Below are 27,065 nucleotides of genomic sequence, written 5' to 3'. Positions count from 1 at the left end.
CAAAACTAAAGATTTGTGTCTTATTACAACTAGTTTCACACTTAGTCTCCTGTAAAAACATGTTGATAAAAATGGATTTGCCTAAGTTTGTTGTATTATACAAACAGATGGGGGAGGGGGGAGGGAGGGAGGAGGAGAGCTATTTTCATTAGGAGTTAGCAGAAGGGTGTGTGAGAAATACATAAGGTTAGGCAATGGATAAGAAATATTCTCCTATGAAAGTTACAATTGACACTTATGATACGTAACTTCATTACTATGAGAGGACTTATAAAGATATTTTTTGTCTAATAAGTAACCTTTCCCAATTGTATTCCTTGACTTCATGGCCCCAGAATCTCCCAACCATCTTGGCTTAACTCCCCACATGCTTCCAATGTCAAAAATCATTTTTTGTACAGACAATAGTATCTTCTCACTTGGGCAGACTTTATTGTGGTAAGGTCTACAGGCAGATGGTTTTCACTAAGCATCTCACGACGTGAAAATTCTAATATCAGTAAATTTTGGAATTAATCACACTTCACAGTTCTTTAATGTTAATTTTCCCAAGTCCTGAACACCCAGGATTTATGCCTGAGCCTAGTTATGTTTTATATGGAAAACTGTTTTACTGCACAACTTGTAAATTCCAGTGTTTATAGATTCACACCTGGACATGACCTTGCCTCCTTTTTGGTCAGAATGTCAGAAAATGACTTCTTCAAAAGTGTACACAATATCACAGTACTGTGCTGCCAAGGAGATTGTACTAATAGTGCAAACTGTTGTGATTTGCTCAGATGCTCTCACCAGAAAAGATTATTGGAGTACAAGTTGAAACGTCAGAGCAATGCAACCTGGGAAGCTTGGGCAAATAAATAGCCCATCCAAAGAAAAACTGGAGTATCTGCAATGGCTTAGAATAGATTGTCTAATCCAAATCTAATCCCAAACACCTACCTAATATTCACATAAACTAACTTCTCCACTGCCAAACACAACTGCTGTTTTCAGAGGCAGCAATGGAGATACTCAGATACTCAAAAATGTCCCAGCAGGAAACTAAAACAAGCTTTTAGTCACTTTTTACATTTTTCTGATGTCCATTCTGTCTCAAATATTTAAACACTGTATGCTGCCTAGAGTCCAGCTGACTTCAGCTGCTCAGATCAATTGCACGAATAAATAAGCAAGCTCTGCACATATCTAATAGACCAGTTGTTTGTAGGGAACAAAAAAGCTGCATTTGTTTCCTGTAAAATTCTTCCAGAAGGAAAAGTCCTACTCTGGTAGGATCAGTAGCAAGATGGGGTGTCACAGCCACCGTTCCCAAACTGAAGCACTGGAGTGCCTCTGAGCTCCAGAAGGTGTCTCCTGTACCAGAACTGGGCTGTCAAAGATCTGTGTGGACCTCTTACCACACTCACCCTTCCTTCCACCTCAGCAAATCTCCTTTGAAAGGAAGGGTGGGAACTGTTGGCACTTGGAACACAAAACACTTGGAGTGTTTTGATTGACTGCAAACTACCCAGTAAACTATGAAGAGATCCACACGCACACACACACCTTGCCACCAAGTAGGCACAGATCACTTTTTGCTCATTCTTCTATAGGAGAGATGTCAATTACCAGTAATGCTGCATTTATATTTATATTTATATTTATTAAATTTTTATACTGCCCTTCTCCCGAAGGACTCAGGGCGGTGTACAGGGCGGTTTCACCAACCACATACGGGCAGGAGTGAATGAAGCCCCTCTCACCAGAAAGCTAAGCTTAGTCCTGATTGGAGTGCCTTTATAAATAGACAGGCCTTCCAAAGAGTTCCCACCAGGGCACAGTAAATCAAGGTTGCCCAAGTCCTCCAGCTACCCGAAAGAGAGGCGCAAGGAAATCCGCCCCCCCCCCCAAGAGCAACCAGACTCTTGGGCAGGTGAATCACGAACTGCACAGGTGGGCTGAAGAAGAGAAGCCTAGTCTGGGACAACTTCATTCCCTTGAGAGAGAAGGAACCTCCATCGGAGTGGAAAGGAATGGTTGCGTTAAGAAAGAGACCAAAAAGGGAAATTGGGCGGCGGGGGGGGGGGAAGAGGAGGCGGCGCTGGCCACGCCATGAAAACATAGGCCGAATTATACGCCAAAGGGAGCAACCCAAAGGAACCCCGAGAGCCACTGAGGCAGAGGAAGGCCACGGCGTTGAGTTCCAAAGCAGGGTTAACACCACCGATGCCCCCAGGTCAGGATCAGAGAACAGAAGGCATGGGAAGAAAGAGGACATCAGACGGCAAGGACAACGACGTCCTCTGTGGAGAAGGAGACGCAAGAGGACAAAACCTCGCTCGGGCTTCCGCAGCACGTGTACCCTCCTTTCCCCCCCCCCCCAAGAGACGCGCTCACACGAAGCCCCGATCCTAGAATGCATTCGTTTAATCGGAAGGTACGGCAAGCCTCGAGATAGCAATTTGTTATATAGCTATTTGCCCGCCCACCAACCCACTAAAAGGCTTCAATCTTGCCGGGAACTCAGTCCTTTGTTGCCTGAAGTGATGAGCACCATACAAACTGCGAAGTGTGTGTGTGTGTGTGTGTGTGTTTAAAGCAATAGATTGTTCTCTCTCTCTCTCTCTCTCTCTCTCTCTCTCTCTCTCTCTCTCTCTCTCTCTCACACACACACACACACACACACACACACAGTTGCCTCGGTTGGCGGCTTAAAACTCGCCCCCTCTTTCATCCTACCTGTCTCCCAAGCAGCGCGCTCGGGCCACCGGCTGCCTGCGTGCTGCCGGGCGGGATCTACCCAGCTCGGCCGGTTCCCTCGCCCACACCAGCGTCCAAGTAACGGATCCCGAAGGCAGAGCAATCGGGCGAGCAAACAGCGTGGGTGGGGATGCCCCGCTTTTTGCGTCCTGCCCTGGATCGGTGGGTTGTCTCCCGATGACAAGCAAGCGTGCCACGGAGCGGGAAAGAAATCCCTGCAAGGGTCGAAGACAAGCACACGATCGCCCCCTTCCTTGTTCTGCGAGATCAATACACGACACGCGTCTTTCCCATTCTCATTCAAGCGAAAGCTTCCGAAAGCGGCCTTCCCTAACCCGGCCTTTTCCGCACGTTATACTGCCCGGTTTCTCATCCCCAGCCAACACCACCCTAGATAATCCAAAAAGCACCTGAGCCTTCATCCAAGTTACTCACCTTCCGGGCCCCCTTCCACGGAGAAACAAAGTGACAGGAGGCAGCCACCCATTATATTCCACAAACACGGGATGCCAAAGGCGTCTCCAAGCTTATTTATCTGTGGCAAATCGCCAGAACTCAGGGAAGGGGGAGAGGGGGCGAAAGAAGGAAAGCATCACTGCGAAGCGTTATATCCAGATCAGAGAAAGGCAGGCAGGCAGGCAGGCGTCCACCAGTGACTTTGATCGGTCCGCTAAGAAATAGAGGCTCTTTCCCGCAAGACGCCCAAGAGGCAGATGTATATGTATATATACATATATATACAGAGAGATATCCAAGGCAGTATCATTTCTAGGCGTAAAGAGCTCTCCAATCGTAGATTCATTTGGTCGAGAAGACGAAAAGAAGACGGTGGGAAGGGCTAAAGTAATCTCGTTAGATCCCTTCCACTCCAAACTTTCGATTTTCGGAACTGGGCAGAACAGATCAAGATTTACAGGAACAAAGGTAATTTCATCTGAACTCCCGCGACTTCTTCTTAACCAGGATCCATCCCAAACTCTCTTGCCAGTCCTGAAGAAAGCCCGAAGGAAAAAAAAAAGCTTCATCGATCCCTCTGGAAGCGAAGGAGGCTGGAGATAAAGCTGCCCGCTCACTTGATCTCAGACAATTCCTCGCAGCGAATAGCCAAAGCATCCACCGATCCCGCCAGGCACTCGGGACAGCCATTCCAAAAAAAGCTTGGTTTTGTCGTACCGTCCGACTCCCCTAAACCCACGACGAGGAAATTATTCGAACGCAGTCGCTCTCCAAGCAGGTACATCAGCCGCCCGCCAACTTACCTCCGATTGCCTCGGCTCGAGCCATTCCTGCCTTTATATACCCCTCAGGCTCCTTTGACTTCGCCAAGACACGCCGGAAAGCATCACGGGAATCGTAGTTTTTCGGCGCCTACCGCGAGCTGGCCAATCGGCGCTCTGTCGATTTCCTAGGTAATTGATGATGCTCGCTTGACATGACATGGCGGGGCGTCCGAACTGTCGGATTTTGCTTTAAGCCTTTAGCAACGAAGGAAATCTGTGTGCGCCTCGCTGCCCTCGATTTAATCGTGGCCTGTATTTCTTTTCTCGTGGACCGAGAACAACGCCCAGTAGAGGTTAAGCGAATACACGCATATGAAATGGAACCACTGTCCCAGAGAAATCGGGGAGCAACCATCAAAACTGGGTTTCTGTCCTAGGATGAAGGTTGTATGCTATGGTTCAAATGGCCCTGATCTATAATTCTGCGATGCCAATCTCTGGCTGGGACTGCACAATGCACAATACAGAAATGGGCTAGGCAAATGTTTTGTGGCTCAGATTGTTGTGCAGACCCAAGCAGTTAATTTGGTAAACAATGGTAAACGATGTGTTTGTGGAGATTCTCAGTCATCCAGGTCACGGTTGTCCCAAAGGTGCTTTTTCAGGAGGCAACTGGACTTTCTTGTTTTTCTTTGAAGATGTTTTGCTTCAAATGATAAACTATGGCTTACTGCAATAAGTGAGTTGCTCTAAGCCAGGGCTTTTCAACCTTTTCACCCATTGTACCACTTTTAGGATATGGCAACACCCAAATACCACCAGTCGCCTACCAAGGTGTCAAAAACTTGATGACCAAAAAAAAAAAAAAAAGGAAAAAAGTGATGAAGTACAGGTAGTCCCCAACTTACAACAGCAGGCTTAGTGACTGTTCGAAGTTACAATGGCACTGAAAAAGTGCCCCCCAAGCCACAGCCAAGCAAGACACCTGCCTGCCTGCCCGGTGGCACTCTTCCTCCTGTCTGAGGTTTTCATTGTTGTGAGCATTTCTGTTGAGGATTGGCAGTGGGGGTGGGGTGGGGGGTGTTTGGTTTTTATTCCCCCCATCTGCTGGGTGGATGCAGCAGGTTTTGGTCACTTCACATGACCCTGGGACACTGTGACCGTCATAAATATGAATCAGTTGCCAAGCATCTGAATGTAATTCACAAGACCCTGGAGATGCTGCAACATTTCAGCTGATCGGCGCTTCTTCTGGGCTCAGAAGCGCCAGGATCAGCGCTGAGCTCCAGCTGGAGCCTGGTGCTTCCACTCAGCCCTGACAGCCCCAAAGAAGCGCTGATCCTGCTGCTTTCGCTGAGCCCTGACAGCCCTGCAGCTCCAGCCATCTCTTGCTCAGGCTTGTGCAGTGCTGCCACCGGTTCAGCTCATTCCCCTCACCCCCACCACTTTTCTAGGATGGTTGCGTACCACCTGCAGGGTGTCAATGTACCACAGGTGGTACCCGTACCACTGGCTGAAAAGCCCTGCTCTAAGCAAGCTCCCTTCTCACTAAACAAGCTGTGAGACTTACTTTACTTTGTCAGAGCTGTGAAATGTCTAAGCACATTTTTAGATGGAACCGCCAGAGATATATTTATAGAGAGATATATACAGGTAGAGCTCGACTTTTGAGCCCAAAATTTCCTTTGCTAAGCAAGGCATTTGTTATGCCCCATTTTACAACCTTTTTGCTATGGTTGTTAAGTGATTCACTACAGTTGTTAAGTGAATTACGCAGTTATTAAGCTAATCTGGCTTCCCCATTGATTTTGCTTGTCAGAAGCTCCCTAAGAAGATTGCAAATGACAATCCCAGGATCCTGGGATGCTGCAGCCATGATAAATTCATGACGGTTGTCAAGTATCTAAAGTTTAATCTCCACATGACTGTGGAGATACTGCTACAATCGTAAGAATGACTGTTGGGTAGCAATCATATACCTACATATGAAATCATAGAGTTCAAAAGTAATTTAAAAGTCCATCTACAGCAGTTCAATCCACTGCTGAATGCAGGTTCCTTTAGAGCATTTCTGACAAATGACCATTCAGTACTTATTTTGCAGTACAGTAAAACTCACTGAACATGGCATTTTCAATTTCACACTTCTTTTCTAATTTTCAAGTGAAACATATAGATCAGACATGTCAAACACAAGGCCCAGGGGCCGGATCTGGCCCGCGAAGTGGTTTCATGTGGCCCGCGAAGCCATCCTGGAAACAGTGAGGGAACGGCCCCCACTGCCTTGGCCCTGGCTCAGAGACCCTCCTTCTGCCAGAGACCCTCAGATCTGTCCCACTCCTGCCCAGGCCCCCATAGGCACCCTTGATGCGAATGATGTAGAGCTGGCCACGCCCACCCAGTAGGCCATACGCACTCTAGCCACGCCCACCCAGTAGGCCACGCCCACCCAGGCCACGCCCACTCGGCCCCCTGAGGGCAACCGCAATGCTGATGCGGCCCTCAATGAAATTGAGTTTGACACCCCTGATGTAGATATTTTAAAAATAATAATAAAATCATGCACTGGATTGCTCAACTAATTTCTGTGCCAGCATTACATGAACGATCCACTTTCCCAGAGTATAGGCAAGAGTCACTGTAGTAAAACCATGTTCCACAACCCAATAGTATATTTGTAACCTACTCCGTAGTGGATAGACAGAAACTTCAAATGGAACTGCTAGGTCTATTTACTACAGGCTAACACCTATTCTTGAATTTATTTCTGAACTTAGGATTCCATATTTAAGTACCTATCTTAACTTCAAAATAAATTATATTATTTTCAAAAATAACAGAAATAAAAGACTAGCTTCATGCACTACCAAGGAAATATTAAAAAAAAGAGGAAAATGGATACTAAACCATTTTCCTGTTACATCAACCTTGCATTTTGTGTCCTTTTCTTTTAGGGATCATTTTATACCTGAAGGAGTATATTACTCAATATGATGGATGGTAATAACAGTTCAAAACCTACATATGGAACAAAAAACCTCTGATGAGACTAGTTCATAGGGAAGAAAAACTGGCATCAGTCCTCAAAGTGCCAAATAGTTTGATATTTATAAGCCTGTTGTAAAGTATTAATACATCCATGAAAATTCCTCTCTTTTACCTGCTATGTCTTCCAGTAACCTTACTAACGTCTGGAAGCAGAAGATGGAAACTGAACCAGATGCTGACATACTTCTGTAAATTACTACTCTCTATAAAACTCATCTTGGGAAGTTTGTATATTTAGGGTTATGATCATGAAAAAAGTTTGTACATCTACCTTGTCCAAATAAATTTGCAAATGGTTGAATGTTCAATGAATACTGGATCTGGGAAAAACGTAGCTCCTGCCAGAGTTTTTTTTAATCTCTCAAGGCTATAGGTTTTTTTTTTAGTTAAAATGGGTAAGTGAAAAATGTGCAGGCTCAGCTTTCTGCCCTTCACTTCAAACTTCAAGGCAAAGTCAATTTCTGAAGCACAAACTGGCCCAAGTCCACAGGAATTTGAAGAAGCTCCATTTTATTTTCATCTGTTAAAACTTGTATCCAATTTTCCCATCATATATTACCCAGAAAACCCCAAACAATAATGCAAATATTTAAAACATAGTGCAATGCCATCTGAATGCAAAGTTGAAACATCAGAGCAATAGAGATGAAGCATCTGTCCAAAACAATCACAATGAATAATATTTTGTTTATAAGCAGATGGAATTCAGAATCCCAGCTCCACATTTTAAACTTGGGTGTGTCTGGAAGATCTCAAATCATTTGACAGGGTAAAAGATTTAAAAATCTGGACCTGCAGAAAAGGGACAACATCTATCCTTGCTCCTTGGGAATTCTCTCATATGACTTGTCCACCATTTCACCTTCACTTCAGCAGACTTTTGTATAAAGGTAGTCCTCAGCTTATGAACACAATTGAGCCCAAAATTTCTGTTGCTAAGTGAGAAATTTGTAAAGTGAATTTTGCCCCATTTTATGACTTTTATTGCTATAGTTGTTAAGTGAATCACTGCAGTTGTTAATAGCATAGTTGTTAAGTCAATCTGGCTTTGCTTATCAGAACTTCACAAAAGGTGATCACATGACCTCAGGACACTGCAACTGTCATAAATATGAGTCGGTTGCCAAGCATCTGAATTTTGATCACATGACTACAGAGATGCCATGATGGTGGAAAGTATGAAAAAGGCTCAGGACTTACTTTTTTCATTGCTGTTGTAACTTCAGTCACTAAATGAACTGTTGTAAGTCAAGGATGATCTGTACTTGGTGTTAAAGAGCTCAATTGAGTACAGACCTTAACTATGCTTTCTCTGGACCTAAGAGATCAGGCAACAGGTCAAGTTTCAGGACACTGAAAGTCAGGAATGATCATTATACCTTAGACCCTCCTCAGTTCTTTGGCCACTTTCTTCATGTGCCCACTTAACTTCTTTTAATGTGGACAGTATTTTAATAGACTCTGAGAATTGCTGCATGGTGGATATAGCAATTCTTCAGTGACGGTAGAGTACATGGCCAGGGCCAGGATTTTCTGAAGGGGGAGCTGTGAGAATTTCTTATGAACAGTGTTAAGTTTACTTCTGGATCTACAGTAGAGTTTGTATGTAATTTTTGCCTCCAATAGCAGGATATTGTACAGCTCATTTTTGGCATGAGGGGCCCTTGGTTTACTCTGAGCTTGCTTGTTTTCTTTCAGATGTTTCATTACCCATATTAGGTAATCAGTGCCAGTAGGGAGTAAGGTTTACTCCCATTTTATATTCTAGTGGCTTCCTCTGTCAGTGTTGGCGGGAGCAGTCTAGATGGTTTTTGGTTGGGCTGTTTACTGTTAGATTGGAGCTTTCTTGATTGGGGTATTGTTTGCTTCATTGAATGTTGGTTTAATGTTAAACTTGATGTTAATCTCTGCTCAAATGAGTGTTGGTTGCTAATGGAGAGGAGCTTTAGTCTTTTTGGCTTGTTGATAGTCTCTTTTGTACAGTATAGATATTATGTCTGTGTGCCTATTGATGGCCAGTTTGTTGAGTGCCACCTTCCAGGAATTTTCTAGATTTTTTTGGAGTTGGCTTGGTCTAGAATGGTCACATTTTCTTAATTGAAACTATGATTAAGTCTGTCCATGTGTTGTGAAATTAAGGAGTCCTCATCATGTCTTCTGACTGCTAGTTAGTGTTTATAGATGAGTTCTGCTAGTCTTCTGCCTGTTTGTCCTTCATAGTGGCTGTTGCAGTCTTTACACTGTACGTAGTAGTTGACTCATATTTTTTTCTTTTGGTTTACTTAGGATGTTTGTGTGCTACACTGATGCCACGTGGTTGTAATAGTCTGTTGGCAGTTTCTGAGATGTTTTTGATGGATGTCAGTATTATTCTTTTCACATCTTGTGTTGGTTGTGCTCTATTGGATTGAGTGGTCAGGCACTTTTGCTGCCAAAATGTTTAAATGAATCTCTAGAGAGTACCAAAAAATAATAATAATCCATAGTTAATTACGATTCCTATCAATCTGAACCAGCCTACCAGTGAGATTTAGCTAGGGATCATAGGAACAGTACAGTATCCAATGTATCTGAAGGACTTAGAGTTGGGGTACAGATGGGCTGGATTCTCCAGCTTATCTCTTGATTTCACCCATATTCAGGGATCTAGAAATATTTTTGGTTCATACAGAAGTGGCCACGAGGTCTCAACTCCATCACTCTCCTTTCTGTCACAAGAAGATGGCCAGGTTAAAAAGAATAAAGGGTGCTTTGAATTGCTGATATGGGCCCATAGGGAAAACCAGCACTAACTCTTTGTATCTTAGAAACATCTGGTTGACATATACTTCAGCCTGCAGGCAGGGCTTAGGGAGGGGGATAATCATCCTTAATTTACCTGCTCCGTACATATTTTATATTGCTTTGTTGGCGGTTCTGTTCACTTCCTCCCAGCCCTGCCCTCCAAACACTTCAGACACATTTTAATAATTAAAACATGGGCTTGCTTCAGCCCTGGCTCCCTCCCCATCTCAGCAGTGGTGGAGGAATGCAAAGGAGGAATGCTGTCTTCACACAAGGAAGTTGGGAAGGGAAGGAGCCTCTCACTTTAAAACAATGACTTTATGTTTCCAGCCAGAGCTGTAGTCACGCAAGTCTCTCCCCCTCTGTGTTATATATAAACAGACTTGTGAAAGCTTTTCAACTCTCTGGATGCATGACTTTCTGGAACTGGCAAGGCAGACACAACTTTTAGAGCAGAGTTCGAATTCCAGTATGGACAGCTTGTCCTTTTACAGTGCTATAAATTCCAACTCCACCTCTCAATTTCTGGTCACTGATTTGGTTGGTTTATTGCAGTTCACTTTCTGATAGCCTTCATCTTTTATATTACTTTATTTTCTCCTTCCTTCCTTCCTTCCTCCCTCCCCTTTTTTCTCTTCTTTTCTCTTTTCAGTAACTAAACTAAGTATGTTTGCCTATCTTTTCTTCTTCTTTTTCAGTTATTGGATGCATAGGGTTAGATATGGCTTATTCAACAAGATCTCATGCTCACTTGGGTAAATGCATCTGTTTAAAGCAACCATGCTAGTATCTTACCTTGCCACACTTCAGGAGCGGAATTGCCTTGCATTCAGTGTTTACTTGCATGCCTTCACCTCAGAGCTGTCTAATTGCTTGCACTTAGCCTATAACATTGCAACCTTGCACTTCTAGTTTGATATTCAGATCTGGTTTGCAAAAATCCACACAATCATTTGATGGAAGCAATCAGAGTTATCCTTCAAACACAGGAGGCCCTTCGGACAATCATTCGTGCCCTGCTTACTTCATGCTTGGATGATTGCAATGTGTTTTACATGGGCCTGCCCTTGAAGGCACCCAGAAGCTATGGCTGCTTCAAAATGCAGCAGCCCCTCTCAGTGTACTCATGTGTCACCACTGCTACACGAGCTGCATTGGCTGTCAGTTGACTTCCATGCACACTTCATGGTGTTTGTTATTACGTATAAAACTCTGTGTGGCCCAGGGCCTGGATACCTGAGAGACTGCTTATTTCCAACTGTTTCTACCTGCCCAGGATGTTCCAACAGATGGGCATATTCCAGATCTCCTCCATTAAACTTTGCCACCTTGAGGGACCCAGGAAGTGTGCCTTCTCTGTTGTGGGCCTCTGGAACACCATCCTGCAGGTATAAAGATGGTACCCTCTCCGCTGGGTTTTTGGAAAGCTTGGAAAACCCAGCTTTGATCCCAGGCTTGGGATTGATGTTTGTTATATGTTCTTGGCCCAGGGTTTTGTTGTTGTTGTTGTTGTTGTTGTTGGTCTTGCTACAACAACACTCATTTTGCTAATGATTTTTCATTAGATCATTTTAGTCTGGGCTGCCTGTGTGATTAATATTTTTAGCTGTTTTTATGTTTCCCCTAGTTTTGCATGCTGCCCAAAGTCTACTGGAGTTGAGTGGCCAATAAGTTTAAAAAAATAAATATAATAATAATTTAGTAGTCCGTGTTTTTGCAGCCCAGAACCCTACTTCATAGGTTACCCTAAAAAATCATAAAGGCGAATATGGGAAACTGTCTTACTCAGGGTGGTAGGCAAAGATACTTAGTGTAGCTGCAGTATAGTGATTGGCTTTGGCTGTCTGGGGTTTCAGGCTGGAATCTTCATCGGCCCTATACCAAGAATGGACCTGGGACAATTATGTATGTTCTGTGACTAGACTGAACGGCAGTCCTTTCTTTCTCACTCATGTCAATTTCATCAGGAGCAGGATATGAAAAGACCTCCTTTATTGTATAACGCTGTGCTGATGATAGTGCCCCATGCACCAAAGATCACATAGGCAGTGAGTTGTAACACATTCTTGAAGCTGCAAGCCTACCACTTCTACCACCACTTGGGAAACATTACTGTGCAACTTAGATGCAATTATTCCATGAGATGGCTTTAGTTTCTTTGCTGTCACCTTTGATTAAGTGATATGAATGAACCACAAACCATTGTATAGAAAATGGAGTTGTAGTAAAAGGTGCTGGACTAGGAGTAGGGAGACAAGTTCTAGTCCTCCCTTAAGCATGGAAGCCTTGGCTAGTTGCTGTCTCTCAGCTCTAGAGTGAGAAGTCAGAACACACCCGTCTATCAACCCATGTTGCGTCAGTGTGACAGATTAAAGTTCATAATCTTCAGTGAAAACCTAACATTTTAGCCCCATGTACAGTATATCCAAGAAAACTGATTTACTTAATTAATCCACTAGACTAGAGGAACTCTACCAAGCAAGCCATTTATTGCATAGTTGCCCTGCATTGTTCACAAAATGTCACAAAATGTTTTGCTTTAGCACCTCCTCATTTCTTTCATCACTTCCTTTTCCTAAGAAAAGAGAGAACAGTTACAGAATACCTGTTGGGAAACGCCCAGCCAGACAGTGAGGAGGGATCAAGTGTGAATTAGCCTTGAGTCATTGTGCAGCTGCAAGAGATCCAGGGCTGACTACCCAGCCAAACTCCCTGGAACCTTATCTATCTGTTCCCAAGGGAAGACAAGCAATCTGGGGAGATCCCTGTACTATAGGCAGAATACAATGAAGTAGTTAGCTTGAACTGTTCACATATGGATCTGCTCGCTTATGCTTGACTGTATCTTTTGATCAGGACTGATCAGGATCACAGAGAAATGAGCTAGATAGGAGGCCTTTGGGCAACTCATTAAAAAGCATGTAGGTTGTTGCTCTTTTTTGTGTTCCTTCTGAAGCAGAAGTTTTTCTTCAACCTGCAATACTGAACTACAGGAAGTCTTTGACTTACAACCAGTGGTGGGATTCAGCCGGTTCGCACCACTTTCGGCAAAACCAGTAGCTAATTTTTTGTTGCCCAGGCCCAGAATGGACTTCTGGAAGCGGCATCCACACAGAGAACTGGTTGTTCGCATATTTGAATCCCACCACTGCATTACAAATGTTTGTTCAATCACTGTTTGAAGTTATGGCAGCACTGAAAATAATGATTTATGATCATTGCACCATCCCCGCAGTCAGGTGATCAAAATTCGGGCACTTGGCAATCGGGATATATTGACGACCATTGCAACATTCCAGGTTTACATGATCACCATTTGCAACCTTCCCATTTCCCACCCTTCCATGGGTGGAGTTGTGAAATGGAGTTAATTAAAATGGAAACAGAACTTTCATGTTCTGTTTCTAAGCTGGATAAACAAAACTGTATTGATGCCATGCATTATCAAGTGTCTCAAAGTTTCCTGGTGGAACTCTATATTCATAGACATTCTTCTCCAAAGTGCCGCATTCTAGCTGTCAAATACCATGTTGGTTGGGAATGATGGAGGTTATACATAATGCAGACCAGCCTGTTACAGTAATATATTTGATAGTTTGGGAGTACCTCAAGTTTCTTATGTAGTGTGATAAGGAAGAGGTAGATGCCACATATCCAGTACATACTATGTACTTCGGCTCCCTCTGTGATTTAAAAACTTTTCAGAAGTTGAGATTGGTTTTTAAAGAAGTCCACCTAAGACTAAATGAGAAGCTAAGACTTGAAAGGCTGGTGCTATTATGAAAAGGATATATGTATAGATCAGTAAAGTTCCAGGAGTTAGGGTGATTTAGTGTCTCTTCCTTCGCCTCCCGCCTCTCTTTTGCCTCCTGTACAAGGATCTATTGAGAAACCACAGAACAAATGCTCCCTTATGTAGCTCCAAAAAAAGAAAACAAAAAAACCTTCTCTTTGGTTTGTCTGAAACAGCTGCCTCCAAGCACGCTATAGTTACTCATTAACTGTGTCCTAAGGGGGGACTGGGTAGAAAGAGAAGGAGAGGAGAATATATATATATATATATATATATATATATATATATATATATATATATATATATATATATATATATATATATATATCCCTAACCCTAAATAAGCTGGCCTTGAACTCCCCGAAATAAACATTTGGGGCATTCTGAGAAATCAAAGTGAAGGGAGCAGGTGGCTTCTTTGCTAGATTTAAATAATGTACAGGAAAGAGTGTCCTCATCTTGTTGGCAGCTTGAGAAAGAGAAAATGATTGGGAGGAACTGTGAAAAGAAACACAAAGGAATCACATTACTGAAGGCAAAGAGGACAGAGATCTGCTTGTGTTGTCCAGCTTGATGAGGTGGGCTGGTTCACCCTCCTGTTCCTAACTTGTCTCTCCATCGTGGCTGGAAATGTAGCATTTGCTGCTTTTGGAATCTCAAAATGTTAGCTGAATGAAGCTAAAAAGAGAAGAGGGGATGTTTTGTTTAAATAAGTGACTCAGTCATCCAAACTGTGTTCAAATTTTAAAAGTTGAGTGATACTAGGTTTCAGTGAGGTCGGTTGGGGGTTGTGGCAGGATTTACAGGGATTTCCAAAGCCCTGACGTGAATGCTGATATGCATGTTTCATTTACATATTTCACGTTCTTATAAATCTGTCATTGTTATCATTTAGAGAGCTCAACAAGTTTATTCTTCTTCTCCTGTGTGTTTTTTTTAAATAACAATCCTGGAGATTTAAGAGAGCATGTCTGGCCAAAGAGTTTTATGATTGAATAGAGATTTGAACTTGGGTTTCCTCAGTCCTAGATAGATGTGCAATCCCTGTTTCGTTTTAATCAAGAACAAATCTTTTTTTTTTTACTAGTGGAAAACTTAACTGGTGTTCAGTTAATTCCCAGCTTTCAGTATCCTGGCCAAAAGGTGTAAAAACACCGAGATGATTCATAAAAGTTTTGTGTTGTCATGCTTCTCTTTTGATTAGCTCCTTTCCCTTTAAAGTCATGGGGCTGTTTGCATTGTACTGCTTTCTTGGTTGGTCTTTGAGTTTCATTGCTCCCTTAACAATGCAGCCCCTCCACGATCTGTGTTGAGTCTGAGGCAATGCTTTTTTTGCTCAGTGGAATATATAACAGAATAATAAAATAACAGAGTTGGAAGGGACCTTGCAGTTCTTCTAGTTCAACTCCCTGCTCATGCAAGAGACACTATAAGTGGCTGTCTAGTCTCTTCTTAAAAACCTCCGGTGTTGGTGCACCCACAACTTCTGGAGGCAAGCAATTCTACTGATTAATTGTTTTCACTATTAGTAAATTTCTTAGTTCTAGGTTGCTTCTTTCCTTGATTAGTTTCTATCCATTGTTTCTTATCTTGACTTCTGGTGCTTTGGAAAATAGGTTGACCCTCTCTGCTTTGTGGCAGCCCCCCAAATATTGGAACAATGTAATAATAATCTTCTTTTCAGTAGATTAGATAGCCAATATCTTCATGTTTTAGCCTCCAGCCCCCTAATCATCTTTGTTGGTCTTTTCTGCACTCTGGAGTCTCAACATCTTTTTTACAATACAGTGACCAAAACTGGATGCAGTATTCTAAGTGTGGTCATAATAAGGCTTTATAAAGGGATACTAATACTTCATGTGATTTTGATTCTATCCCTCTGCTAATGCAACTTAGGGTTGCATTGGCTTGTTTGCTGCTGCACTGGCTCATATTTAAGTGATTGTCCATTAGAACCCAAGATCCTAGTGCTGCTACTGTACCAGATTTCACCTAATCTGTACCTGTACATTTACCAAGATTAAGATTCAAATTTCAAGATTGAGATGCTCATGATTGCAGCCTGCTAGCAGGGGACAGGGTCCACCTATCCATCCACCCCTTCAGCAATTGACTGACTCAGATCTGCTGAAGGTGACCTGAATTAACTCAGATAAACAAATAGCTGAACTAAGTCCCCTCGTGCACCTTGTTTTCTAGTGGCTAGAAGAAACCGCCGTGTCAGATACATACTTACAAGCTTTTTAGGATCTAGATGCCATCTATAAAACATTTTATAAAAATTCTCTCTTTAATTTTGAGCTTGCGTAAATTTAACGTTCCTCACCCAGATCTTTTCCCAAGTGTCCATTGTAATAACTTCTTGAATATTCTGAGCCCACTTTATCATACAATCTTTAACAAGTTCTGTTTCTGAGTCAATTTCTATCAATGCAAGATATATCCGTTTAATATGTGCTGGACCCTGATTATGTATATGAGTATGTATCCGAATTATCAACCTAAATGCTGGAGATGTGTTGGCGAAGATGCAACGTATTTTCATATATGGTGGACCTGTAAAAAGGTTAAAGCTTTTTGGATTAAAATCTGGTGGAATATGCAGAAGATATTTAAGCAAAGGATAAAGTTTTGTCCGCAATTGTTTTTATTGGGTATAATTAGGGATACTACTGTTGTGGACACTAAGTTGATGTTGAACTTAATTACGGCAGCAAGACTTTTAGTAGGTCAATATTGGAAGAAGGAGGAACTGCCGACTATAGAAGAATGGACTCTAAAAATTTCTGACCTGGCGGAAATGGCAAAGATTTCGGCTTATTTGAAAGACCATTCACAACAACGTTATATTATGGAGTGGAAAAAGTGAATTGATTATATCCAGAACAAATATGGGACTAAAAAGTTTCATTTAGCATTTGTATAAGTCTTGATGTGATATTAGTATTGCTTGTAGTCATTTTATATGAGCTAGAGTGCGATAGACTTAATAGTTTATTGTTGTTAACATATGGTTGTTTATGATTGTTTTTATCTTTATACCTTGTATTTAGCTCTGGGAAGTCGGGGAGGGGGGAGGGGGAAAGGGGTGGGGGGAGGGTTAGGGAGGGTTAGGAAGGGTTGGGTGGAGGGAGGGGGGGAGGGATTGTTAAAGATAAAATGTATTGTAAAACTTTTCAATAAAAAAAAAGAAAGAAACCGCCGTGTCAGGACCCACCCCAATCCACGTCTTAGGAAAACAAAACTCTTGGAGTCAGTTCTAGTCCAAAAGGAATCTTTACTAAGACATGCTTGGTTGAGGGAATACAAGACAGGACTTAGTATTGTTTTACAAATTGAGATTTTATAAAGGGCACCCGGTTCAACCCCCCCTTCCCTCAACCCCATTTGGTCAGCCCCCATCATTCTACTTCGTGTCATCCCTTTTGTGGGGAAAAAAGGAACTTCAAATCTTTATGGTTATTGCCTTCTTCCTCTCCAGAATTAAAAGAAGACACAAGCCAGATGCCTTCTTCTCTAACCCTCCCTTTTGTTCCCCCCAGTTCAAAAGGTTCCCTTGGTCTTTGAAATAACCTAAGGCAGGTTGAATCTGTTCTGAACCAGCCCTCTTCTGGCCTTGTAGTAAGGCAAACCCCTATTCAGAAAGAAGAGACTGGAGAGCGTCCAAGGCTAAAAGGCATCTGCCAAGATTTATTACTCAATTAACAAAAACACTAGAGCTTGACTCCTCAAGCGGAAGAGTTGCTTTCAGCAACCAGCCCCTCCCCAAACACTCCTTTTATTGAGAGCTCAGGGCGTGGTCTCCCTGTGCCTCCTCCCGAGGAGTCCCACAGCCTTTCTTTGTTTGTTCCTGCTCGACTGCCTCCTGCGTCGGGCGTCCTTGAACAGGGCCAGCTGTGGGTCATCATCCTCCGCACTATCGGGCTCACGCAGCTGAGAAGAGGTCCCCGGCTGAGGGCTCTGCAAAGCCTCGAAACCATCATCAGCCGGTTCGTCTCCCTCCTCCCCCTCATCTGAGTCATCCGATTCATCGGAGCCAGCTGTCGGACCCACAGGCTGGCCCTGAGTCACAACAGAATCCACATATGCTCCTCCTTCTTCAGGAGATGGCAGAATCCATAGGGGGGGATGTTTTAAACATACATTTATGAATGTGATATAAATGGATTCTGACACGCCGTTTCATTGATATGAATTCTTATCAGTGTATGAGCTTTCATAGAAATATTTGGTGGACAGGAAAGTTTCCTGAAGCAATGATTCATAGTAGTGATAAGGAGAAGGATGATAGGATGCTTCTCATGAGATAATGCCTCGTATCTGCTTGACTGTAAGACACTGAGATGTGAATTTAGCCACCTACTATTTTCCTAGAAAGTTATTGATGAGCTGGTTATCATTCAGTCTTTTCCGTTCCGGTAACAGACCAGATTTACGGATCTGATAATATTCTTAATTTCAAAGTGATGTGCTTGGGACTGGCGGAAGGTGAATTCAAGCACATTTTGGTTTCACTTGACTGGTGAGAAGGGGCTGTAACAAAACCAGGCAGTGCCGGTAGAAAGTCATGGGAAGTGAACAGTTAACATTATTAGGGAAGCTGCAGTTCTTTTTGGAGCTGTTTTTCAGTGGCATTAAGGTCTGATTTATTATTGCTTTTATGAACTACATTCTGTATCTTATTTGGAGCATTAATTACAGCTCACAGCATCTGTCTAACATCACCTGCCAGACTCATCTGGCAATGATAGTATCCTTAAACATTCCCCTTTTGATCTAAAACCTTTTGGTACATCTAAAATGTTTGCACGTTCCCCTAGATACCAAACTAGCAAGCACTGGTCCTTTTCTCACATTATTTCAGCACTGGTTACATCTTTTCAGTCAGGGCTGTATTACTGGAGTCTCTTTTTTCTTTTTTTCTCTGTGACTTTCTCAAACTGTGTAGAAAGGAATACAATGCATTGCCTGTGCAAAATCCAACATTTTTTCCCCTTCAGTTTTCAGGGTTGTTCTTAATCCTTATGAACGTGAAATTGTGCAGGACAATATTTTTCTGGGAAAAAATCGGTGCTCACGCATCTTTTTACCACCACTTGACTATACAACTGCTAAAATTCTAACCACAGCCTTAAAACACATCTAATAGAGTAGTTTTTGCGTGGCCTGCTTCACACATTGTGTTGAGCAATAACGTAGTTTCGTTTCACACTGCAAACTGGGCAAGGTCAATCATTGTGGTTTATGGTGGTTAACCAAATAACAGTTTTGAGCTGGGTTATTGTCTCTATTTCCTCTGAGCTTGTACTGTATCTCAGATCTTCCAAAGCAGATAATATAGCCGCTGCATATTTTGATAGATGTGCTTTATATATCCTGCTAAACTATAAGAATTACATCAGTGTAAGGTTGGCTTCTCAGCCAAGAAAGAATTGGACATGGCTGGACAGGGTAATCGTTACCTGTTTAAAGTTGGTTAGGATGTGTTTTTTTTCTTATTATTGTGCAGTTCCTTATTTCTTTTATGCATTTAACCACCTCGAGAAAGTTCTCTTACCTGGAAAGTCAGTAAATAAGGATTTCAAACATACTTTTTGTTTCTTTAATTGTTCAATACATTATGCCAGTTCAAAGCTTGAAGAAGACTGAATGGCATTGCTAACACACTAAATTTGTCTCATCCATGAGATTAGCTGTATGGAATCTGCATCTGTGTAGTTAAGATTGCTGGTGATTCTCTTTTTTCCCTTGGTGTATCAGAATTCTCATGAGCAGGCCTGTGTAGTGCCACTGTTGGTAACTTATGAACCAAGGGGCCATCAGAAATTCCAGCCTCGCAAGAAAGTTGGAGGCGCCTGTGTAAGGATGCCGGCACCCACCCATCCTATACCATCTATTGAAGAATCAAGAGAGATGGAAGGATCCATTTTGGTATTGAGTTTAATCTCTTTTTTTGTACAGAAATCCACATTATTACATCCCACCCAATTACATCCCATCCCATGTATTTTGCTTATCTGATTTAGAGAGCAGACAGGAGTTCTCCCAAAGTGGCATCATCCAGTGGATGAGCAGGTGAATTCACGCTATGGCTAAAATATTATCGGAAGCAGTCAATGTATTGGTGCAGTGTATCAGGGACAGTCCCCTGATGATATTGCTGGGAGCACAATGTGGCTCAAAGATTGAAATGAGTTTCAGAAAAAGAAATTACCGTATGTGATCTGCATCTATTTCAGATCAAACCAGGAGATTTGTCAACCCCAAGTTTCTGATTACATTCAGTACCATGTATTTCATATGACATAGTGGCAATTTCAGGTTGTCATACAACTATGCAAGAGTGGCAATTTTAGGGGGTGGCTGCTGAAGCTTGTGGAGAGGGATGACAATGTGTGGGAGGACAGAGGGGCGCCTGTGTAACGATGCCGGCACCCACCCATCCTATACCATCTATTCAAGAATCAAGAGAGATGGAAGGATCCATTTAGGCATTGAGTTTAATCTCTTTTTCTGTGCAGAAATCCACATTATTACATCCCACCCAATTAACTAACCTCTGTTTGCCAACCTCTGTTTGGCATGCAATCTCTACTTGAAATTGGTTCCACCATTGTGGTTTTTCTTACTGTTCAGTTTGCTAACTTTCAGTCAGACTGCCTTCCTGTAATTTAAATCCATTATTCAATGCCATGTGTTCTAACATGGTGGAAAATAGGTCTTAATTTTATTCTACGTGACATCTTTTCAGAAAGTTCTTGTATTTAACTCAAGACTTCTTTTCTGTGATTCTAAACCCATTTTGCTAATATACTGAGATTATTTCTGTCTTCTGGGATATTGACCATCTCACCCAATTATGTGTTATCTACATACATTACCTCCACTTCCTTTGTGACATCCCTCTCAGTTTGAGGAGAAGCCATTTTTGAGACAACTGCTTTCATATAATTGTCATGTAGTCCACATTTAGCCCAGAATCAGAATATCATGAAAGATTTTGCCAAATGATATGCTGACCATGAGATTCTCCTTTTCATTGCTGAGGACAGTCCAGGGTAACATAGCAATTATTATTTTCACTGCTGTTCATTGCCACCATCTTCTTTTCCTCCCTTCAGCTGACATATAGAAACAAGACAAAAGGAAAGAAATGCCTTCCCTTTTCTGATCTATTGAAAAACACAAGGACAGTTGAAATCCAGCATACTGCTCATCAACCTGAAAAGTTCTAAGCCTTCTGAGTCATGATCACAGAACACAATCTTCCCCAAGGCACAAACCAACACTAAAATGTCTGTTTAAAATGGCTCAGGTATTCTTCATTGAAAGCCCAAGGTACAACAGAGCCAAATGAGGGGAACTTACAATGGGTCCTTACAGTTGTGGGCATTACAGCGTTCCAATGCCCACACAATCACAATTTGTGACTATGCAGAGCAAGAAAACCTAGTTTGGTGCCCATTTTCACAGTTCTCCCACTTATTGTGTGTGTGCATGCCAAGCCAGAGCCCTGTCAAAACTTATTCCAGCTTTGTGTGGGCAAGTCCATGGCAGACTTGTCCGGGCAAAGCTGGCAGCAATAATCCAGCTAATATTGAGGGGTGGCTAAACCCATCTCTTGGATCCATTGGCCAATTAAAAGCAGTAAGATGAAATATCTCAGTTAGCTTCCTGAGGCATTGAAATTCCCTACTAGAGTATCTGAAACAAGGTGTTAACAGGGCCATTCCATCTATGGCATCTAACCTTTGAGTTTCTTTCTGTACTTGGAGGGGTCTTGAATAGTTTCTCCTGAAATATGGGAGGACAGTGTTTACATCAAATTCATTAATCTTTGCAGCCCATTATAATCTCCTTGGCAATGATATTGAATTGGACAGAGATAGTTCACATTAACTTTTGTTAACCCTTTTAACTGACAGGCCAAATCTAGACCTTTCTACCTACAAAACAACTATTCTGCAATTGGGATACAATCCCTAATGAGGACTTATTTGCCTTTCCAAAACTGCAGTTCTAGCCATTGTAAAATTGGTTATTTAATGTGGAATCTAATGTGCTCTCTGGGACAACAACATTTGTTAAAAGGTATGCATTTAGAGAGTTTTTATGCTGAGAATCCACAAACAAATTCCCTAAATCAAAGGCATTTTAATCTATATACTCCCAACTGAGAGTATCTTCATTTCAACTCAATAAGCTTTATTGTAAAGAGTTAAGTACATTTTTTTTTGCCCCATCCCTAAATCATCACTATGATTGCATTGGGAATACTGCCTCTTAAGACCACTTATAAAAGAAGAAGAAGGCAAAGGAAATGAGGTGGGTTTTGCCTTCAAGAAGGAACATATTTATGCATACAATACCAGGGTCTGAGTACTGATTTCAAGTCTGCTAAGTCCCAGATTTTTATCCTCTTAGGCCTGCCTCCATCATCCACTTCTTTTTACCATTCTCTCCAAGAGATTACCCATGGTGTGCAAATGCCAACAGACCCAACCATGTAAGCACAGTTGTTTGATCATAACACCAGGCACTTGCTTCCTCATCTTTTCTTTTCCCCGCATTTTTGGTCTTTTAACTTTAATTTTTTTTTAAAAAAAAAAATCCCTCCTGTCCAGCTGGTGTTTTAATGAGCAGGTTCTTTATGATTAGATTAGCCTGAAAATGCTAAACATCTGGAGTCCAGCATTACAAAGCCGTCTTTATGCTGCTGGTAAGTGATTTGCAATAAACCAGCACTTGTTGCTGAGAGCTTCAAGCACTTTTTTTTAAAAAAAAGTAGAAATAAAGAGAGAGAGAGAGAGAGAGAAAAGAAACATAACACCCCGACCATAGCAAATTTCAGGCCTCTGAGAACTTTCATAAATATTTTCCATAGTTCGATGGAGGATTTTAGGAAGCCATGTAAAAATATGCTGTCAAGGCTGTCTCCCCCCTCCCCCCCTCCCCCTTTCCCAAATAGCAGAAAGCCAAAGAAAAGAGCTGAGCTCAAAAGCAGGTGCAGGGAAGGTCTTGCCAAACAATTGGGGGGGGGGGAGGAAATAAACCCTTTGAAGTGAGGCCATCACCCTTTAACCCTATAACAGTGGAGGGAGGACTTGGTTGCCATAAGGAATAGTTTTATTTAAATATGTATTTACGTATTTATACATTGCCTTTCTGGACCAAGTCTGCCCACAGTATCAAGTAAAATACAAGGGTAGAGTTCCCAAACCACAGTAACTACATTTTACAATAAAATGCCTCTTTAAAAGGTAAGAGGACGAATAAAATCTGTCAGTGCAAAGACATTTTCAGCTGGAAATGTTCAGGGATTAATTAATTAATTAATTAATTTTATTTGTATACCGCCCTTCTCCCGAAGGACTCAGGGCGGTGAACAGGGCAATACATGTTAAAAAAACAGAATACAAAAATTAAAAAAGATTAAACAAGTGCCCAGAACTCTTAGATAGATTAAAAGGCATTTAAAAGTAATAAAAACCCAACCCCATTATTATTATTATTATTATTATTATTATTATTATTATTATTATTATTATTATTATTATTATTATTATTATTATTATTAAATTTATTTATTTTATGACAAATGAAAGTATGTGCTTTGGAAAGGAGTACTATGCAAGATCAGTTAATGCTGAGAAGGCTTTCAGACTTCTTTGGAGGAAGATTGTCCCATTGGTTACTCTTTCTTTTTTTTTTAATCCCATTTATATCCCGCCCTTCTCCGAAGACTCAGGGCGGCTTACAATCTAAGAAGCACAAACCAATGTGCTTAGCAATAGCCTTCATTCTATGTATATGCCTGCTTATTAGGGCTTTCGCCCCCCCCCCCAAGCGGCATTATTACAAAGTCAGCTTATTGCCCCTAACAATCTGGGTCCTCATTTTACCTACCTTGGAAGGATGGAAGGCTGAGTCAACCTTGAGCCTGGTGGGACTCGAACCTGCACTAATTGCAGGCAGCTGGTGTTACTTAAGGAGGCATTAGTCCACTGCTCCACCAAGGCTCTTGTTCACAGGAATGTCCTTTCTCCTTCTCTTTCGTCCTAAATTAAACATGACCTGGAGTCAACAATAGCAAGAAGAGAGTGGCTGTTGCTCAGCTGAAAAGCAAGCAGTTTGTATGTAGAACAGGGTTGTCAAACTGCCAGCTCTGTGGGCCAGTTGCATCATGCGGAGGCTGCGCCCACCTCAGTTCTGGCAATGCAAAAAAAGTCACGATATGTTGTGACACGCCACGTGATGTGGCGAGTTTGACACCTGTGATGTAGAAAGTGCTGAGTGTCTTGGAGACAGAGTTGGACCATGAGTCTAATGAGCTTATTTCCTACAACAAGTGCAGGATCTGTCCAGGATCCCAAAGAGGATTTTTTTTCCCCCACACAGTCTCTTCCAGTGATGCCCAAGGTGCTCTGCCACTCCATATGGCCCATTTCTTCCAAAATCTTTGGTGTAAGTTAATCAATCCTCAGATTCTCTTTGCTCAGTTATGTAGTAGAATGTCCTTTTCCTAAATCTGGTATCCAGGACCATCTGTAGGGGGCAGAGGAAGTGTGATTGCATATTCAAAGATCTCTCTCTCTCTTTCTCTCTCTCTTTCTCTCTCTCTCTATACACACACACACACACACACACACACACACACATATATATATATATATATGCACATATATACATACATACATACATATATAAAAGGTAAAGGTTCCCCGGCACATGTGTGCTAGTCATTTCCGACTCTAGGGGCCGAATCTCAAGTTCGAATCTCAGAAGGGTATAGCTGACTGATGAGAACAAAGAAATTTGAAATGATCATATCAGTATCCCTTTATTCTTTGTTAGCAAGCCAAAAAATTTACACAAATATGAGCTGCCACTGCTGTGGCTACTGCCTGTAGATGGCCTTGGGCTAGGCTGAAACAGGAAATAAGATTTGTCCCGTGTCTAGGACTAAGCAAGTGTATTCTGAATGCTTAACAAACATTTAACACATATCTTCCTTGCTTCTCAGCTAACACAGAGAGAGAGAGAGCCTGTGGCCTAGGGGTTAAAACAACTGCTTAAGACGCAGCGGCCCAGGTTCGAATCTCAGAAGGGTATGGCTGACTGATGAGAAACAAATAAGTTTGAAATGATCATATCGGTCTCCCTTTATTCTTTGTTAGCAAGCAAAAAAAAATGTGTGTGTGTGTGTGTGTGTATCTGCAAGATTTTGGAAGTGGCTTCCCTCCTTCTTGAAGTTGAGAGATAGTGGCTGGCCCAAGGTCACCCAGCTGGCTTAAGGCATAAGGCAGAACTAGAAGTCATCATTTCCTAGTTTCTAGACTGATGCCTTAATACTACAACACTCTGTTCACATAATACCATTTGCCAAGGTTGACTGAAAGTCATCTTAATCAAAAATAAAAAAAATATCCAGAGGTTACCTGGTTGGTGAAAGCTTTTGTATAGTAGACTTTTTAAAAAGTTGATTTTCTCCTCCACATTTAGAATTTCTGAATAGGGTCACAAGACTTGAAGGTGAGCTCAATGGTGCTTTAAATGGAAAGTTAAGTATGTGGAAGTTATAGTTATCTTTAGCAGGCACATTTCAGTGTCTTATAGCCCCTTACAAATCTATATCATATATATATGATATGCATATGCATATATATATCATACCCTAAATGTTTTTGTGTAGACTGTAAATCTATCATGCATCTGATCAAAACGCTGTGCTTCCTGGAAATGTGGGTGGAAATGTACTTATTGGTCTTTAAGATGCTGCAAGATGCTCTTCTTTTAAACAATATTTAGTTAAATAATTGGGACAGGGTTGGGACAAGGGTGGTGAAATGGGGCAAAACTCACTTAACAACTCTATTGCTTAGCAAGGGAAAATTTGGGGTCAATTGTGGTTGCATATTGCAAAAAAAAGTATAGTATTACCCTCCCTAAAAGTACTATTCAGTTTTGGACAGAACCACTGGGATTAATCATACACAGATTTGTAGCATGGAAGAAACATTGCAAAATATGTCTCGACTCCCTCTTTTTGAACGTGAAAAGACAACTCTTTGCCTGCCAAGGTATTTGCAGTAAACATGGAAAAGTAATTGTGTTCTTAGCCAGAAAGTTCCTTACAGGTCTGAGGATTTGCTTTCATTGTCAGAGCCTAGACTAAAAAGTCCCTAAGCCCTTTGCAGACGTGGGCCCTGCTTGATGCCAAGGCCGAGCTCTAAGTCCTTAAAACAGGAGGGAATTCTGGTACTGAGAGAGTAGAGCAAGAGATACTTATCAATCACTTTCAGATCAAATTACAATCAGCTCTGCTTAATAAGAATGATAAAAGGAAGAGACAGAAGCAGGTGAGGTGAAGTTTTGGTGGCGGGAGGCCCTCCCCTCTAGCATGACCATACTATGATACACCTGTCTCTGTCTTTTAGGAAACAGGCAGAGACTTGCCCTGCCACACAATGACTCCCATTGTACTGACAACATTCACAGTCTTTTCTACTGACTGGGACGCCCAATCCATCAGCATTTGTCAGACCCCATAATATACTCAGCCCCAGTTAATTCACCCAGACGTCATGTGAACCAGGGGACCTCAGGGCCTTTCTGATCGGCACTCTTTGACACACCGAGTTGTCTATCAGAGCCACATAAAGAACCACAAGAAATGACAGGGAGAGCTTACTGGCAAGCATAACGTTCGGTCAAGGGAAAGGAGGTATATTTGGAAAAGCTTTTAGAAGTCATGTTTTAAAAGGGGGCTGAAGCATTATCTGCCTTAAAACAAAAGCTGTTTCTTGATGGTGCTGACCTCAGACTGAGGCAGGAAACAAAGTGCAAACAAATCATAGACTGCTAGTAGAGTCTAAAACCTTGGCAACTTTAAGACTTGTGGACTTCAGCTCCCAGAATTCCCCAGCCAGTCTACAAGTCTTAAAGCTACCAAGATTGGATATCCTAGTCTAAAGACAAAGAACTAGGCAAGATTTAGCAATGTTCTTTCTCTCTCTCTCTCTCTCACACACACACACACACACATTCACACAGAGAGAGAGGGGGGGGGATTTTAACCATGAGCTGCCTGTCTGCCTAGGGCCAGCCTCTGTTGCCCACTTTAAACTCATAGGACTTATTTTGGGGTAAAGTAAGGCAGGCGTCTGAACTGCTGAATTGGTGCAACTTTGCTAAGCACATTGATTTGTGCTTTAAATTGTAAGCCGCCCTGAGTCTTCGGAGAAGGGCGGGATATAAATGGGATTTAAAAAACAACAACAACAAAAAACTTGAAAGCCCAGCCCAGTCTTGGTTATTTGTAATCCCAGGAAAAGATAGCTTTCTGGGTTAAACCTCCACAGCTTCTTAGGAGCTGTGAGAGAAGGAAGAGGTTGCCAGCAGTGATGATGTGTCCTGGCAGCAAAAGGTCTCAGGCCAGCTATTATCCAATAAAGACATTAGACTTGGGCATTGGCTTG

This window comes from Vipera ursinii (genome assembly GCF_947247035.1).
Source record: "Vipera ursinii genome assembly, chromosome: 2".
Taxonomy (NCBI): Eukaryota; Metazoa; Chordata; class Lepidosauria; order Squamata; family Viperidae; genus Vipera; species Vipera ursinii.
This window is presented reverse-complemented; position numbering follows the sequence as displayed.